The sequence below is a fragment of the Rhinolophus sinicus genome, linkage group LG10, assembly GCF_036562045.2.
Source record: "Rhinolophus sinicus isolate RSC01 linkage group LG10, ASM3656204v1, whole genome shotgun sequence".
Classification (NCBI taxonomy): Eukaryota; Metazoa; Chordata; class Mammalia; order Chiroptera; family Rhinolophidae; genus Rhinolophus; species Rhinolophus sinicus.
The window spans coordinates 62512256-62530262 of NC_133759.1; the positions used below are offsets into that span (position 1 = coordinate 62512256).

The following is an 18007-nucleotide window of genomic DNA, read 5'->3' on the forward strand; positions in this document are numbered from 1 at the left end:
CTGTGTGTGTGTGTGTGTGTGTGTGTGTGTGTAAAACCATCCAGAAATCTTATACATATATACATGACTCTGTGTGGGTAGGAGTCTGTGTACGTGGTGTGTGTGTGTGCGTGTGTGTGTGTGTATATGACATCTCATGACAAACATAGGCAGTGATGGCCATATTTGTACAACGTGGTCCTGCCCCTTTGGCCTCAGTTGTTTGAACCAGGGGTGGACACCTGACCCAAGCTGGGCCAATCAGAACGTCAGTCAAGGGAATCTGGAATTGAGTCTGAGCAGATGCAAATATGGGACAGCCATTGTCTGCTGTGTGTGGAGAAAAAGGGAAGCCATCTGCAGAGAGAATGAAGGAGGCAAGTAGCTGGTAGGAGGCAAGAGAAATCATGCGGCCTGAGAGGAAAAGCTTGAGAGAACTACTATCAGCGTTCCCAATGTCTTTCCCATCACTTCTAGTCCTTCCACTGGTCTGGGTGAATTTTTGTCCTTGGGTTACATGAAACACCCCAGTATTCCTTCAATAAAACCACCTGTTTTCTCTCTCTTAAATTAACTTGAGTTGGATTCTGCTTCTTGCAACTATCTTATCTTCATAAGATACCACAGGTATCTGTACCTAAACCAAGGCAAAAGGTTTCCAAAGGATGGACTTCACAGGTGATGTCATTAGTATGGTAAAGTCATCAGCTCATAATCACTGATGCTCCCATCAGGACAATACAACAACCAACAGAAAGGGTGACATTTTGGGGGTAGGGATTCTGAACAAACAACTCACTGTGTGATGTGATAAGATACGTACAAGCTGGAGAAGGACAGTGCAGATGAACTGAGGAGAAAAATGCTACAGTTTTATGTCCACCCATCTGTGCACAGTATGCATGAAGCCCTTTCCTTTCTGTGGGCGGGCAGGGGGGCTGATGATGGTCACCAGCAACAGAAAGGCTTGCCCTTGTCACTTACTTAAACTGAAGGGTGAAAGGTTATGCTTATGAATAAGTTTTTAGTTGACAATATCAGAAATCAGGAGATGACACTTAAAAATTTAGATGGTAAGATCTGGAAACACTGGGCTGGATTTCCTCTATGGCAACATGTGGCCAGGGAGAGGCAGAGCAGCTCCCTCTCTAGGTGGGGTTTGGGGTCTCCAGCTCACTCCAACTTGTTACCTGCCAGGTTCCTGAGAGTCCTGTGATGTGAGCAAGCAACGCTGATTAAGTTCACGTGGTACTAGGGAAGAGACACACCTTATACATCAGGCAAGTGCTTGACACTTGACCCTCACTAATGTGGGGTATTTCAACCTCTGCAGAAGCCTGTGAAGGGGACATCTCATTTTAATCAGCAGGAAACCGAGGCCTGAGAATTGACGTAACTTGCACAGGAGTTCTAATTCAGATTTGGATTCAAAATCCTATTTCATCTGTTAGTAGCTGTGTTACCTTAGAGAAGCTACTTAACCTTTCGGAGTCTCATAAGCAATGTTCTGATAGCTATTAAGCTGACATCTTCAAAGTGAAATAAACCACTTCTGAAGGCTGCATTTATTATAGTTCTTATTTGCTCAAAAATTAACAAACAGCCAAACCTGCCTGTAATCCATTTATGCTCCCAATTTTTAAAAAAGTTTTTTCATGGGAAGACTAACTCATTGCAAAGAAGATAAATGACAGGTAAAGTTAACAAGCCAGTTAACAAGCACATGGCAGGTAAGTTCTCCAGAACTGACAGAGTAGAAGTAAAGAAAAATTGGGGCCCACTGGTTCCTGTGTGGCTTCTGTGTGCCTGGCACCCAGCCGGGCATTTTAATAGTAACAGTAATAACACCACTAACAGGCACTTTGCATATGCCAGGCACTGCACTAAGCACTTCACATGTATTAGTATGTTCAACCATGTGATACTCACATGAGGCAAGTAGTCTTATCGCCTCATACTACAGGTGAATGAGCTTAGAGAGATTATACATAACAAGATTCCTAAATGGCAGAACTGAACCCACACCCAAAGCCCAGCTCCTAACCCAAAAATTGGGAGCATAAATGGATTACAGGCAGGTTTGGCTGTTTGTTAATTTTTGAGCAAATAAGAACTATAATAAATGCAGTCCTCAGAAGTGGTTTATTTCACTTTGAAGATGTCAGCTTAAAAGCTATCAGAACATTGCTTATGAGACTCAGAAAGGTTAAGTACTTCGCTGTACACATGGTATGTTATACAATGTAAAGTGCAAACTGTGGGAAAGCCTTCCCACACAGCCCATTCTCAGGGGATTCAATGGGTGCAGAGAAAAGGGGAAACAAAGTGTCATAAAGCAGGCATAAAAAGTCATTTCAATTGCAAGGAAATATGTTGACTAGAAGTAGTTGGAATTGTAGAATTTATAAATAGAATCAAAGGCATCTAATAACTGCCCCTTATTTGAGATATGGGGAAACTAAGGAACAGACCTGCCCAAAGCCACACAGCTGGTCAATGGGACACCTAGGATTAAAACTCAAAAGACTCTGACTTCCAGGCTGGAATGTAAGTGGTGTGCACAAGGCTACTCAGCTGATAAACAATGCCGTCTTATTCAAGTGCTCTTTTCCACATCAGCTTAATTTTTTTAAATGAAAAAAACCTGTAACTATAAAAAGAAAACACCAAACCGGGCATCTCTTATTTATTTAAAAACATGACTCCCACTGATGCTTTATCTTTTAATTTCAACAACAGGAGTTATATTTGTAGGAACCTATTCCTGGATTACAATGATTATATCCATAAATAGAGAATCACTTTTAAAAAAATCGTAAATCAATCATCAATTTTATTGAGCATATTCAATATATTTAATATGTAGTAACTCATTTAATGCCAGAGGTAAATAGCTCTATCATCTTTACTTTACAATTGAGGAAACTGAGGCACAGAGAAGCCAAGTAACTTGCCCAAGGCCACACAGCTATTAAGAGGCAGAACTGGGATTCCACCCTGGGCAGACTAGCTCCTGAGTCCCATGTCCTTCACTTTCCCATTTTTCAATGTAATTATTATCTACAGAAGAAATTAAATATATTGTCTTTTCTTTTCACATTCTATGTGATTTTCCTGACAATTTGCTTTCTTTACAGAAACAGGAATTTTATCATTCCACCTAGGAAAAGAATAAGTAAATAAGCATTTCTCATTGCAAATTGGTTTCTGTTACAATTTAAGGGTCTGTGTTTCCCTCTTTAGCTCTTTACTCTCTTCATTTCAGACAAAAACTTGTTTCCAAGTTAAGCCACAATATTTCATTTAAGGAGTTCCAAAGGAAGCACACATTTCTTTTCATAAGCAAACACAAGGATAGTGGGCAATACTTCTTCTCTACTCTGTGTGTGAAATTGTGTTACACGGAATCACTTCTGAACCCCAGAGACCATCGGAACAGTTTCAGATTTGACCCCTACCCAGTGACAGCTAATAGCAGCAATGCCTTGCATGGAATTAAAAACATAAAAATGATGAATTTGAGAAGTTTCCCATGGCACCCACCCACACTACACCCTTCCCGCCACCTCCTCCTCCATTCAACCCCAGGAATGCAGAGGTTGAAATTGTGTGTTGGATTAAAATGCCCACCTCAATCTGTGGCTGCCCTGCGTTTGCTGCCTAGCTGAGAGCACGGTCCTCAGAGGCTAAGCGCTGAGTGCTGGTGGAAGGGCCTTGCCCATCTGGTCAGTGGTTAAGTGAGGAAGATCAGAAGGGAAGTGAGAATCGGTCACGGGTAAGACGTCTGCTTCCTGGAGCACCCGGATGGGTAGCCCATCATGGGGGTCAAGTCTGTGTGATCATAGCCCCTGCCTGCAAGCCCGACTCCCACTACCTGATTTAGGAGCCGAGAAAGGAGAGAGAGTGGATAAGAGACCCACAGGCAAGTCAGCACAGGGCACTGTGAGACCATTCACAATGCCTGGGGTCAGACTAAAGGCATCAGGAAACACAACCATAAGAAAGTCCAGAACCCCAGCCTACTTCGGTTTTGCTTTAGTCGTTCTTTGGAACACGAAAATACGAAAGTTTGGAAAGGAAACAGTAAACGCCCCCCACCCCTCTCTCTTTCCTTTTTGACCTTTTCTGACAGCTTAGCATGAGAGGGCCTGCCTCATAAAAATGACTCCTCAGGATTTTTTGGGGGGTGACCCACCAGAGTCTAATTAACCATCATGCCTTGCCTTGATGTATGCAAAGTCAGCTACGTAACCAGGTTCCATGCCTTTAACTGAGTCCCACAATGGTACCATCTCCACATGGCCATGTGAACAATATCTCTAAAATACAGATCATCCCTCCGTGTTCCTGCTTAAAATTGCCTTATGGCTTCTTCTGTAACACAGTAGAGAATCTCCTTACCTCCCCGAATATGTCCACATTATCTATCCCTTCACGCCCCTGTGGCCTCTATTTTTATTTCCAACCCATCAGCCTTGCCCTGACACACCACCCACACTGGCTTCCTTTTCCTTCTCCAAATCAAAGCTTGTTTCCACTTTGAGACTTTGCATATGCTGTTCCCTCTGTCTAGAATGCCTTTCCCCCAGATCACTGCATGATTGGGTGCTTTTGCATTTCTCAGACCTTAAATCAAACATCACCATTTCCGAAGGGCCTTCCCTGCCCTCAATATAAAGTGGAGCCCAGACACATTCTCTTATACCATGCTGCTTTATCTTCTTTATAGCTAATATTTCTTATCTATTTTTGTTTGTTTTTTATCCTTCTCTGTCTTTCACGATCAGAATGGAAATTCCACAGGAGAGGCCTTGATTGATTTGTTCACCACTGAATTCCCAGGGCATATAACAGTGCACATGGTAAGACTGTGGTAAATACATATCTGCTGTGTGAAGGACCTTAACTATTCAGAACGTAAACACAATTAACAATGAAATAAATTTACAGATGATTTCAATGTACAAAGCATAATGTAAAAAGAGGATGTTCCAAAACACCTTCCAAGTCTTGGCCTAGACAGACTTACACATAAAAAGCAAGCTTTCTACCCAGAGAACAAGGTGTGTTATTAAACTCCTCATCAGATGAGCTATTCTGGAGAAACTGGAGAGAGGTAGAAGGCATGTATCTAGGACGTTCCTACTTTGGGATCTATTGAGTGGACGGAGTTTTATATTTCACCCAAATGATGTCAACCCCAGCTGAACAGGGCCCCTTTATATCATCTCTGGGTGTTGACTGAATATGAGCTATTGACACTCTCGTTAAGAGAATGGCCAAGACTGACACAGATGTCCCCGAACCGAGTCAGCTGTGATTTTCCCTCAAGTTCTTTCAAGACGATGCATGCCCTCCCAATATGCCATCACTGGGGACTTCTTGTTCAGTGTCAGTTATGGCTTCTCCTGCTCCACCGAGCACAGGTGTATGTCCCACGGACGCTAAGCACTTCACATGCAGTACCTTCTTTCGTGCTGCTAACAGCCCTGTGAGATAAGAGACTTTACCATTTAGATTTTATGGGTGCTGAACTGAAGTGCAGAGAGGGGCCTGTTGTGATGAACTGGGGCAGAATCTCAGGTCCCAGTAGTTCTATAAAAACCAGCAGGACTCTTGTGCGTCTCTCGCAGGTTCATTGGAAGTCAAAGAGGAAAAAGAGACAGAGCCTGGCATCAGTCCTGTAGCCTCCTGGGCCAGAATCCACATCACTCTGGGCTTAAGATGAAGCACACAATGCAGGTAATTCAGTGTGGAACAGCTCTGGATCATGGGCTCATTCATTCACTCAACCAATACTTACTGAGCACTTTCTAAGTGCAAGCACTGTTCTCGGTACTAACATAACTGCAAACGAGATCAGCAAGGTCACTGGAGCTTGTCCTAGAGTGGGATTTCTGAACTTTGGCACTACTGACATCTGTGGCCAGATAATTCTCTGTTGTGGGGACTGTCCTGTGCATTGCAAGGTGTTTAGCAGCATCCCTGGTCTCTTACCCACTAGATGCTAGTAACACCCCACCCCACCCTGCTGCCTCCTGTGACAACCAAATATGGCTCCAGGGGAACAAAACTATCCCTGGTTGAGAACAACTCAACCAGGAGAAAAGAAACTATTAGCAATTACATATTTTCAGATAACAATAAAGTCTCATATAGCTCAACTGGCAGTGCAATTAATTTCTTAGGATGTACAAAATTTACTCCAAAACTGACTTCTTACCCAGGACGCATGAAAAATGAAGAAATTGATGCAGAAAACTTATATTAATTGGACCACTGCTCTTAACAAGTGGCTCCCAGCAGAGATTAGAGGGATAACCTGTTTTCTGAACATTAGCATTTAGCAGCAAGCTCCTTTCTGACTGGCAGAGGTTGGAGGACATGGCAAACAAGTAAGGCTGGCCAATGGTCAGCCATTTTTGCAGCTCCAGCATCAACCTGGCAAGCAATTTCGGTCAGCTTTGGCAGATACTCCCTGGAGACAGCATTCTCATAAAAGACAGTCCCTTATCAGATCATTGCCTGATTGCATAAGGCTGGCGAAAAGACAGAGTCTTCAAAGGAAGAAAGAAAGAAACAAAGCAGCTTATTAAGTCTGGAGCTGAAGGCCATGAGGACACACCAGCTTGGTGTCCATGAAGTGTGCACGGGATTTATAATAGAATCAGGAGGCTTGGGCTTGTGTCCCAGCTCTGCCATTTAACTAAGACCAGGGCCTGAAAATCATGGTATCTTTCTTATTTCAGCTCCTTCCTCCATGAAATGGGAATGATAAGAATCAATCTCATTTAGCTTTGTTTATCTCTTGTATCAATGAGGGTTGAACCTCAAATCTACCTCAAAGGTACAGATGATAATCACAGCACCAGTAATACACTCTATTTATTGGGCACATATTGGGTATTTGGTCTCTGCTAAGTGCCTGAGATGCATTATCAGTGAATACTATTACTATTAATGGAAATTATTTGTAAGCTGTTGACTGCTATTATGTTAACTGTAAGTGGTTATTTTGAGTTGGATAAATGGTTATTTTTCTCTAGAAAAAAGTTCTTCTGGGTTAAGAAGAGGCCAAGCTGTCGTACTTAAACTGAAAATCAATCCACCAGTTAAACCCTGGAAAGAGTGGGCAACCTAATAGCTAAGTATTAATTCCATTCTAATTTCTCAGTGATAGGTCAACAGGCTAACTCACAAACACCATTTTCAGCTGCCCCTGTGCCCAAAGCTGGGAATGCTTGCAAACTCGTGCTTCTTATCTCATTGTGACTGATCGTGACGTTGGCCAGCTATTTTTGTTCTCACCAACATGAAATGGAAATGAGTATGTGCTGACTGCTTTGTCTATGTGATGTGCTTTAATATACATGATATCCACTGAATTCTCACAACCACCCTGTGAAGTAAATATTTTTTGCTCCTCATTTTACACTGAAGAAGCTGAGTCCCCAAGACGATGAGAATAACTTGCCTGAGGTCCCTAGCTAATAAGTGAAGTTCAACAAGGAGCTTACTACCAAGGGCAACACACAGGAGACATGTTTTCATGGAAGCTTCTTCCTGGAAGAAGCTGCAGTGAAAAGCAGGGTTCTCTTTGGAAATACTCTGCACTTTTCCAATTAGAAACAGATTAGGCACTGATGAGAGACTGTCAAATGTTTATTTTCAGAAAACCATGCAGGATGTTTCTGCTGTTCCTTTCCAGAAAGAAACATCCTCTTTACTTAAAACCAGTTGTCAGGCTGTATTTTTAGATGTCATGGTACAGCATCAATGAGTCAAAAAAGAAAAAAAATGGGAGGGCACAGATACTGTAAAAAGGAAAAGTCACAAAGTGTTCCCAAAAGAAGCCAAGGGCGCAGCCAGTGAGCCGTGCGGGAGTTTAGTTCTTATATGCAGTTCAGGTTGACCAAAAACAAAGTTCTCTGTAGAAAATGGAAATTTTGGCTTCAGTGATTATGCAAGTAGCAGATACGCCATGGTTTGGAAACTTTCTGTTTGCCAACTGTCAGTTTTCTCTTTTCCCGTGAAAAACAGCCTGTAGGAAGGAGCAAAAGTACTGCGGCTTTCAAAAACCTTAGCAGCAGAGGCAAGCACAGCTAGGGTGAAAGGATTTTAAAAATAAACTTGCAGTACTTCCAAGTTAACGATATCCTAGGTACTGTTTATTCACTGTAGGGCACACCTGGAAACCTGGGCTGAATATAAGCAAACAAATCCCATATATTGCCCCAGAAACCTAAAAATGAACAAAAATTAGTGAAAATGACTAAACCAACTTTACACTAATTTTGGAGAACACACGTATTGTCAGAGTTTTCACGGTTCAATTTTTCATCAACCCTGTTAGATTGTCTCTGGTTTATGCTTTTCAAAGTCTTTTTGTTCTTTGTGGTCCATGTATAAGTAGAGGCTGAACTGAGTCCTCAGGGAGTTTATAATTAATTAATGAAAACACATTGTATTAGGTGCTAGCTTGGCGGGTAGAACTGTCATATTTAAATAGGGGATTTAGAAAAGCACGACTGAAGTGTGAAAACAGAAAAGTTGAGGGTAAGGGGGGTGGGTGGTGGATGATGAGGGTAAGGGGGATCAAATATATGGTGATGGAAGGAGAACTGACTCTGGGTGGTGAACACACAATGGGATTTATAGATGATGTAATACTGAATTGTACACCTGAAATCTATGTAACTTTACTAACAATTGTCACCCCAATAAATTTAAAAAAAAAGAAAACAGAAAAGTCTAACGCATTTGAGACAACACAGAAACATTCTTAATCTTAATGTGTAGGACTCATTTTACCATCACAGAAGAGACATTCCCTCTCAACCTAGACACTTCTAATATTTAGTGAGGAAACTATTTTGTCACCTAATGCAGGTTGTGTTTTTAAATGAGATTCAGTCATTTTTTGAGGCTAACACAGGATTCAAAGATTAAAACAAAACTGGAAAATCACAGGTCAAGGAGACAAAAGAAATATGAAAAAGGAGCCAAAAAAGATTTTTGGGAGAAAACAAGGGAATACATGAGGGGTAAAGAGTCCTTCAAGAGAGAGAACGGTGACGTGGAGCCATGTCCTAGCAGCCCACAAGCACCCTCCATCCTATTTTCAAGTGGGTTGTTAAGCACAACCAATATTTAAAATGTAAGTACATTAAAAGCAAAAGTAATAAATGATCAAAACTCATCACCTTCCAAATATTTTACTATATTTCACTATTATCTTTGGTCCTGAGGTGATTTATGTCTACTGAACCTTTCCAGTACCAATTGCTCTTTAATGGTGTTCTACTGCTCATCTCTTTCCAACAGGTACCGTGAAACCAGTCAAGGTGAGAGAGTTTCCATCACAGACACTGGCAAATGCCACATATCGGTGTCTTTGTCCCCACAGAGCTGGTTGGGGACCTGCTGGGGACATTGACCAGCACACCACTGGAGAAGTTCAGAGCACCATGTCAGGAGGTTGAGGCTGAGAGGATAGAACAGAGGTTTTGAATTCAGACTGAACTGTGTTCAAAGTGCAGCACAGCCAACTTTTCTAGGACTTACTTTACATCTCTAAAATGGGGCTGATGATATCGCCCAACAGAGTTGTGCTCATGTATGCCTGGAACAGAGCTTGGCAAACAGAGGCTGGCATAAAAGGTGACTGTTACACAGTTGACTCTTGAACAGCCCCAGGAATTGGGGTGCTGACCTCCCTCGCAGTGGAAGGTTCATATATAACTGTGTAATTTATTAATATACTTTCCCCAGAGGGCAAGTTCACCACTGAGATTCTCTAGGACAGCAACTCTCCGACCACATGCTCAGTATCATTGACCTCGTCTATTCTTCTGCCACTGGAATGTACTTTTCCTTTACTGCGGCTTGTCTAGCCCCTGAGACAGTGCCTAGCACATCATGGGGCTTAATAAAGACGTATGGAATGAATGACTGAATTTCCCTTCATTCCCATCTCCTGCTCCACTTCTCAGTTTTCTACCCATTTCTACTGTTCAGATCTCATTGGCAACTGAGTGATTTCTTTATCTCTTAATAACCAGATTCCAACCAGCTGTGTTGCTACTGTTCTTTTGGAATCTATCAAGCCACTGGACCTTTTTTCCCTGCTAAAGGATGCCGTTGTGACCTTAAAACACCAGTGAAAGATGTTTCCAGCTTTCTCATTCATAAGCAGAACTGAACACATGTCATTATGCTCTGTCGGCAAGTTTCTCCCCACTTCTGTTCCTGCTCTATTCTAATCTCAGTTCCGGACTGCCTGCAGCACCAGGGGAGTCTTGTGAGAGGAAATCTCACCCAACACTTGCAGCTGTATCCAGGGAACCAAATATTTACCCCCTGTGGCCCTGTCTCAGCACTGTTTCTTGGACTTACTGTTCTGGAGCAGCAGTTCTGAGGGGATGTGAGATGCTGGGTCATTTCGAAAAGCATGGCAGCTTCTGGTTAAGTGGCCTGAGTGGTGCAATATGCAAATTCATTGGAAAGTCATTAAGTTCCAGAACTAGTGCTTTTTTGATCATACTTGCTTTAGTCAGGGGGTAATCCAGGGTGGAGCTGCCCATTCAGCTATTTGGTATAGAGCAGTGGGCAGCCCCTGGGAAGTCAGATGCATATAATGTGCCATCCCGGCTCTGCCTCTAACTAGCTGGAGACTTCAGGCAAGCAAGCCACTTACCCTCTTGGAGTAGCTGCTGAATAATGGGAATAATTTTGCCTAGTGCATTGTAAGCATTCCACAAGAAGCAGCTATGATTACTTGTTAAAGTGCATATGGCATATTATTTAAGAAGTATGAGGGTCAAGAGAATAGATGTCTGAGTCAGACAGACTTGAGTTTAAACCCCAGCTCTCCTTCTCAGTACCCGTGTGGCCTTATGCAGGGTACCTCACTTCTCTTGAGCCTTGGTTTCCTCTTCTGAAAATGAGAATAACAAGAGCCTCCACCCCCCGGGCTGGGCGGTCACATGAGATAATACACATAAAATGCTTAGCAGAGCGCATGCAATTGTAAATCATATTGTTATACTTCTCACTAGTTAAAACCAAGCAATTGCTACAGACTCCTTCAGTGCGGACATTTTCAAATGCCACGTTCAGGTGCTGAGCGGATGGTGAGCAGGCTCGACTTCCCCCCGAATTCTGTGGAAGAGAAGGAGCAATGAGCTGAGCCACAAATACATTTGGTCAGAATGTCCCAATTAGCCATAACATCACCTAGCTTGCCTGGAGTGCTGCAAACTTTCAAAGTGCCTTCACTTCTATTTCTTCCTTTAAACTTTACAACTTTTAGTGTGCCAGAAGTGTCAGATCCCCTTTTTATAGATGAGACCACTGAGGCCCACAGAAAGAATGTGACTTCTCTGCGGTCACACAGCTAGACAGATGCAAGATTCCAGATGTGGAGTTCCTGCTTTCTACTGTCCCAAACAAGCTCCCGACCCTTACAAAAGTATTCACCAAAAAGTAAAGTTTAAAGAAGAACCCTAACATGCAAGCCAGCTCCTGCACACAGTGCTTCATCTTGTGCATTTTATGGCGGGAGGTTTCCATGGTATTGAATTGAAATTGTAAAGTGATGCAGCTCTCCTTGCCCAGTTGCTCTGGGAAACCTAGAGTGCTGCATCCGTACCCTGGCTGCTGCACCTGTTCACTTAGCTAGTCCCCGAAGCCTTGCATCACACTGAAGTCAGTGAAAAGAAATGCACTTTTAAGAAATTGGAGAATTTTTATAATAGGCATGGAGATAAAAGTCCTGGTATTGATGGCTTGGGAATAATTATTCTAACTACTGTCACCTTTTCAGAGTCCTAGAGGGTTTACTGCACTGGAGCAGGAAAGAGTTTTAGCAACGAGAAGTGTTTATTTCAATAAGAAAAGTGGATCCCGTGGTGTTGGTAAGGACTGGAGGTGGGGGAAGAAGATACAGACCTGTAAGAGTCAGAAGAATTTGTCACCCCCAGATTTCCACAAATATTGTGGCTGAGGATTAGAAATATTTGTAGAACTTTCCACTTTGTTCCATTATAATGCCTTTCTTTATGTGCTGCAACCAACTGAAATTCTACTTACTTCCTACAAAAATTCATGAGTGTCTCCTTCCTCTGCAAACACAATGGTAAGTTATTAGCAAAAACTGCATTGAAGACAACCACGTTTTTTTTTTCTTTTCTGTAATTGGATATTATTCTATTTTATCATTTCTTCCTTCTGGTTATGTAATTTCCAATTCCTACAAAATTGTGAACATTGTCTATTTTGCTGCCTCACTCATTATTTTGTTTGCTTTCCAGGGAATGAATATTTTTTGAGCATCTACACTGTGTCAGGTTCTTGGAGATAAAACAGTGACTGCACATTTTTGTTGGGTAGGAGGGGGATTAGACAACTAACTCTCAAGCAACAGTGGAACTGACCAGAAATTATTTCTCTTTGATTTATAGATCAAGGTCACTTTACTTGACCTTCCCATTTTCCCAATCAAGACTGGGCAGAGGTGAAGCCAAGAAGGGCTAATCTTTTGCCTCAGTGTCTAGTAAGACTCTTTGTAATAACAGAAATGTTCTAGAATGTGTTGGCTTTTGGGTATGGATGACACTCAAGATAATGGAGCTATGACCAGGTGTGTCAGCCCCAAGAATAGGTCCCAGAGGAAGAGAAAGAAAATAGGCTGGCTTCACAGCCTCTTTAATTACTGGCTCTATGGCCTTGGGCATTTGATTAAGCTTTCTGTGCTTCAGGTTATCTCATTTGTAAAATAGGAGGATAATATTACCCACGTCACTTAACATAGATCTCCTCACTTGAAATCCCTGAGATTTCCTTCTCCCCATTTTCTCCTGCTTGTGAAAACCATGGGAGAAAATAAAGTGGTGGGACTGGGATTAAACAAATTGGAAAAATTTTTGCTCTTGCTCGCCCCCCACCCCCATCTGTTGGATGACTCAGGTAATCTGTACGGGCCAACAAATTGTGACAGCAGCATTCCTACTAGGTACCTTCAGTCAACGACCCTTGGGTTTCATCAGTGGTTAAGCAGGGGCTTGAAATCTCAGGTTGACCACTTTATCAACTGTGTGACTAACATCCATTCATGTATTCACAATCATTATCAAGCTCTAATTGTGTGTTAGACTTTATAATAGGCTCGGGCCAGCATAATAGACTATAACCAACGTGTTCCTCTCGTACAGACTTGCTAGTGAAGGTGTCAGTCAACCAACAACAATCCAACCAATACACAGGATGAATTCGGGTCATGCTCAGTACAGGCAGTCCTGGAACTGCAATGGCTCGACTTTACGATGGTGTGAAAACAATACACATCCGGTGGACACAGGCTAGGTTAAGCTACGTATGATGTTCGGTAGGTTAGGTGTATTAAATGTATTTTTTACTTATGACATTTTCAACTTACAATGGGTTTATTGGGATGTAACCCCACTGTAAGACAAAGAGCAGCTGTACTATGAAAATAAAAAAGCAGAAGAATGTGATATGGTAGGTTTGTACCTTAGAGTAGTGAGGAAAGGGCTATTTGAGGAAGTTATATTTATCTGAGATAAAAATGATGAGGAGTCAGTCTTGGGAAGATGTGGGAAAAGAACATTCCAGACACATGGCTAACAAGTGCAAAAGCTCTGTGCAGGAACATACCTGGTTTTTAAAGACACTGTTGCACAACTTTTTCCATTATATCCTCTTAAGAGCCTCTCTAGACATTTTTACTCCCCAACACGGTCCTCCTTCATGAAATTTTAATACCACAGATATATTATTCATCTGCTGGGTAAAGTTGAGCTTTGGAAGCCCACAAACTATCATAATATCTAACTTTCTTTTTTTTTTTTTTGCTTTTTTTCCCCCCTCAAGAACCAACTTTCACTCCCCTTGGGAGAGAAGTCTCACCATTGAGAATGCATAGTTTAAGGGAAAAAATGGCAGCAAATGTGGCTGGACATTGGTCACCAAAAGGAAAAGTACAGGAGGCAAGGTCAGAGAGTTAATGAGGGGCTCATCAGTGGTTCTTAAACGGTCCCTGGATGAGTAGCATCAGTATCAACTGGAACTTGTTAGAAATGTGAAGAGGCACTTGGCCATCTCTGTGTTAACAAGCCCTCCAGGTCAGTCTGATGCTTCTGGAGTGTGAAAACCACTGGGCTATATCATTGACTGCATTGGGGGCCACAATAAGAAGTATGGGTTTCATTCCAAATGCAACAGAAGGCCACTGGAGGCTTTTAGGTACGAGGGAGACATGATCTAGGGATATTTGTAAAGGATAACTTTGGTTACTGTGAGGAGATGAGATTCAGGGTAAGTAGGAGACAACAATGAAAGAAAAAGAAATAATCCAGAAGACTTTTGTGTTCCTCATCTGTAAACTGGAGATACAAATATGACCAATTTTATCTGGTTGTTGTGAGGACTGAGTGAATAAACGTAAAGAACTTAGCACATAGTACGTAACCAATAACTATTAAAACTTTTGTTTAATTTTTAATTCTCTCTTCCAAACTCCTAATGGTTAATATCCAAATACAGATCCCCCACTCCCTTCAGATCTCTCTATTTTTGTCAATGCTACCAATTCAGCTGGTGGGCTGGTAAATCTGTATCATGTTTACAAGACTGCTTCAGGTCATGGTAAGGTCCATGGTGTTCTATTCTATTTCCTTTCTTTTTCCTTTTTCCTGTGAGAGTTAACTGTTGGTCTAGAAAATGAAACTTAATGTAAAACCTGAGTTTTAGAATCAGTTCTATCACTAACTTTGGGCCACATGCAGGGAGGCGTCATCGTGAAGGGTTCAGCATAGATTTTGGCACCAGGCAACCCTAGTTTGACACTAGTCAGTGGGACCTGTGGCATGTCATTTAATCCCTGTAGATGGATAGCAGCAGTACCTACCTCATGATGTTGAGGCTGTAACACAAGAATCTATGGAAAACACTCAACACAGTGCCTGCCACACAGTGCTAGCCATTGTGATGGTGATGATTACGGAACTTGCCAGAAGTTCACTACATGAACCACTATGGAAAATGCAGTCCTGCAAATCTCAGAAATAGCAGAAAATATTTGACCTGGGAAAGACGTTAATGGGACAGAGTAATAACACAGATAAAGCATCCTCAAACAGGCTACTTTCTACTGACACAATAGTAAATTGATCTGAAATAATCTCGCCAGCTCAGGAGAACTGCCCGCAATGCTTTCATGTCACAGGCATGGGAGGCCCCTGAGAGGGTCTTCTTGACCGAGGAGGGGCTTCGCTTCAGAGCTGATTGAATTCAACCAGAAGAAGCTCCCATCCCTTGGGCAGGCCATCAAGCCCTGCACCACCTGCTCCCCACCCGCTTCTCCCCTAGTCTTTTCCTCCCTCTCTGGGCTCCAGCCATACTAGTCCTCTTCCAGTTCTTTCTCTATATGATCTCCTTTCTACCTCAGAGTCAATTTTTCAAAACATAGATTAAAAGTCATTTTCTCATAGAAACCATGTACAGTGGTTATCAGTGAAGACTCTGGAGTCAGATTGCCTGGGGTTAAAATTTGATATTTTGCTAGCGGCATGACCGTGGGAAAACGTAGCGCAGGGACTCAGCTCCCGCTCCCCACACAAGAACGCAGGATACGGTGAGGCTGAAAAGGAACACCAATGGAGCCATAGATGGGGAGTCATACCACTATACTCTTGATGGCGGCTCATCGAGACACAGGAAGTAGGATCAACACGATCTGTAGTCCACAATCAGCTTGCTAAGTGCACTTGCTAGCTGCAATCCGCCGCCCTCTTTATTGCCAACCAACCCCATTTGCTAGCTGCAATCTGCCATCTGCTTCTCTGCCAACCAACCAACCCCCTGCCAGCATAGCCACGGCAGTTATATTAGTGGCTAATGGCTAACTGGTTACAGCTGATGGCCATCTGATCACAAGTAATGGCCATCTACTGCCCGAGCCAGCACCTTTCCACGTGAGTTCGAAAGCCTGGAAACCGCTCTCTGGGACTCCGACCCTAAATGACCTCATCTTTTTGTTACTCATATTGCCTGATCTGCACAATGGGAATAATACTGGTGACTTGCGATGAGGTTTAAATGAGCTGATACATAGTGCCTAGAAGAGATCTCGGCTCCATAACTTTTATTATGAGTTCTTTCGGCTCTCTATTCTTCTCTTGTGCAGTCCTTTTCACAATTGTAATTAAATAGGGATGCACTTTTTATATAATATATGCCTTTACGGACCATATCGGTCTTCTTAACCACTGTACCCCCAGCTAGTAGCCTGAGCCATGCAAAAGCAGCTGCTTAATAAACAACTGTTGAATGAAAAAATGCAATCACTTATTCATTTTAAAAGTTGTGAAAGCAACATAGTCTTCTTTTTTCACATAAAATATTTCAAAGTAGCACTAGTTGATTAGTCTCTTTTAAAAAGAAGGCAAAATGGATAATGCAAAGTAAGATTGGACCTCAGTACTTGTTCTAATAAAGAGGGGTGCTTGCCCGTCTAGGTGGGCTCTTGGGGCTGTGCATGGTTACCAAGAACCAACTCTTGTTGTTCCAACTCAAATATAATGGTTAGTGCAAAACCTCTCCAGAGTTTCGGATGAATCCCTGAAGTCAGATGACTGTTCTAATGGTGAACAGAGCAATTACCTTGAGGTCCCGCTAGAGTGACCTTACTCTCAACTCAACACAAGGCCAAGTACCAAGAGGGAACCTGTCTTCTCCATACCCTGGTTGTTGCTAAAGTTATGACTCCTCCTCCCAGAGGAGTAGTATAAATAACTACAGAGGAGGAGGTGGCAGGACTTGCTCTTAGATTCTAAGTCCTTCTGTGGAGCCCATGTCAATTCTGGGACACCACACCTCTAGCGAGTGGGCTAAAATAAGGTTAATTGCTAAAGAGTTCCAGAAAAACTCATTTCTTGGGCATCAGAAACAGAGGCCAAGTAGTTTCTCACCAATTCTTGGAAAGACACGCACAGTTTATTCCAGTTGTTCAGCTGGAATACACAAACCTCTCACAGGTCTGTTAATGAGGTTGGCAGGATTTGCAAACCACCCCTTCCCATCCAAGTACAGGTAAAATGTGTTGGTGAGACTATTTCCAGGACAACTTTCTATAACTTGCATCCGATTTATATTGGCTCCATGTCCTTAAAATGGTTTAGAACAAGGTCCTTAAAAAGATGAACACTTGACCTCAAGTCCATGACCACATACTGCAATCACTTATTTGTGAACTTGTGCCCAGTGAAATCCAGACAAATGTCTGCAGGGTCAAGTGATCTCATGTGTCCAAAATGACGGAAGGCTGACGGATATCCTGACACTAGCAAGATGTAGAGAGATCCAAAGAGGGGTAATGGTAACTGGTTCACATTCATGCTAGCAATCATGAACACGAAGAGCCTTGAAAAACCCTACCCATTCATTATTTTGCACACTCAATCTCCGGGTGGTGTCTACGTAATTTTATGACACCATTGTCTTTATTTGCTGTATAATAGTATTATTAAATGATATTAATGGATATTTATTAGGTACTTCTTCAGGGCCAGAAGCTAGCTCTAATCCCCCCAACAACCTCGTAAGGTAACTGTAATTATCTGCATCAGAAGTCCAGAGGGGGTCACTCGGTTCATAAGAGGCAAAGTAGGGTTAACATGCTGAGACTGAAAACACTGCACTTGCACCGTTCCTCTCACTCTGTGTTTCATTTGGACAGAGCCTCTGAAGAACAGAACGGTTGCCGGTGGCCCTCTGAACGCTTTAGGGTGTAACCTGTCTGTTGTCGCTGACATCGTTCGATTTCTTCCTAAATACACCACTGTCAGTTCAATCCTTCGACCTCAAAATCATATTAATTAAATTCCACCACTCATAGCCATTTCATGTCAACAGCTTTTACAGTCTCCAAGTGTAAGTGGCAATGAACTGAAAGTCAAGCGTGTAAGAGCTACAGAGTCACTAGACATTCTGGTTTGCATGCTCCCACTGG

The 18007-nt window shown here is 42.4% G+C and overlaps 1 protein-coding gene across 9 annotated transcripts in view; it reads right to left on the reverse strand.

Moving 5' to 3' along the window:
- The window catches only part of FRMD4B (FERM domain containing 4B), a 375301-nt gene that overhangs the window by 129564 nt on the left and 227730 nt on the right, over nt 1–18007 (reverse strand). Inside the window, exon 1 of one of the 9 annotated variants that reach the window (XM_074313266.1) lies at nt 3610–3702. The exons of the other annotated variants lie outside the window; for them this stretch is intronic. The gene's annotated coding sequence lies outside the window, so the exon portion shown is untranslated. Of the gene's footprint in view, nt 1–3609; nt 3703–18007 lie in introns of those variants that run through there. 9 annotated transcript variants of the gene reach the window in all.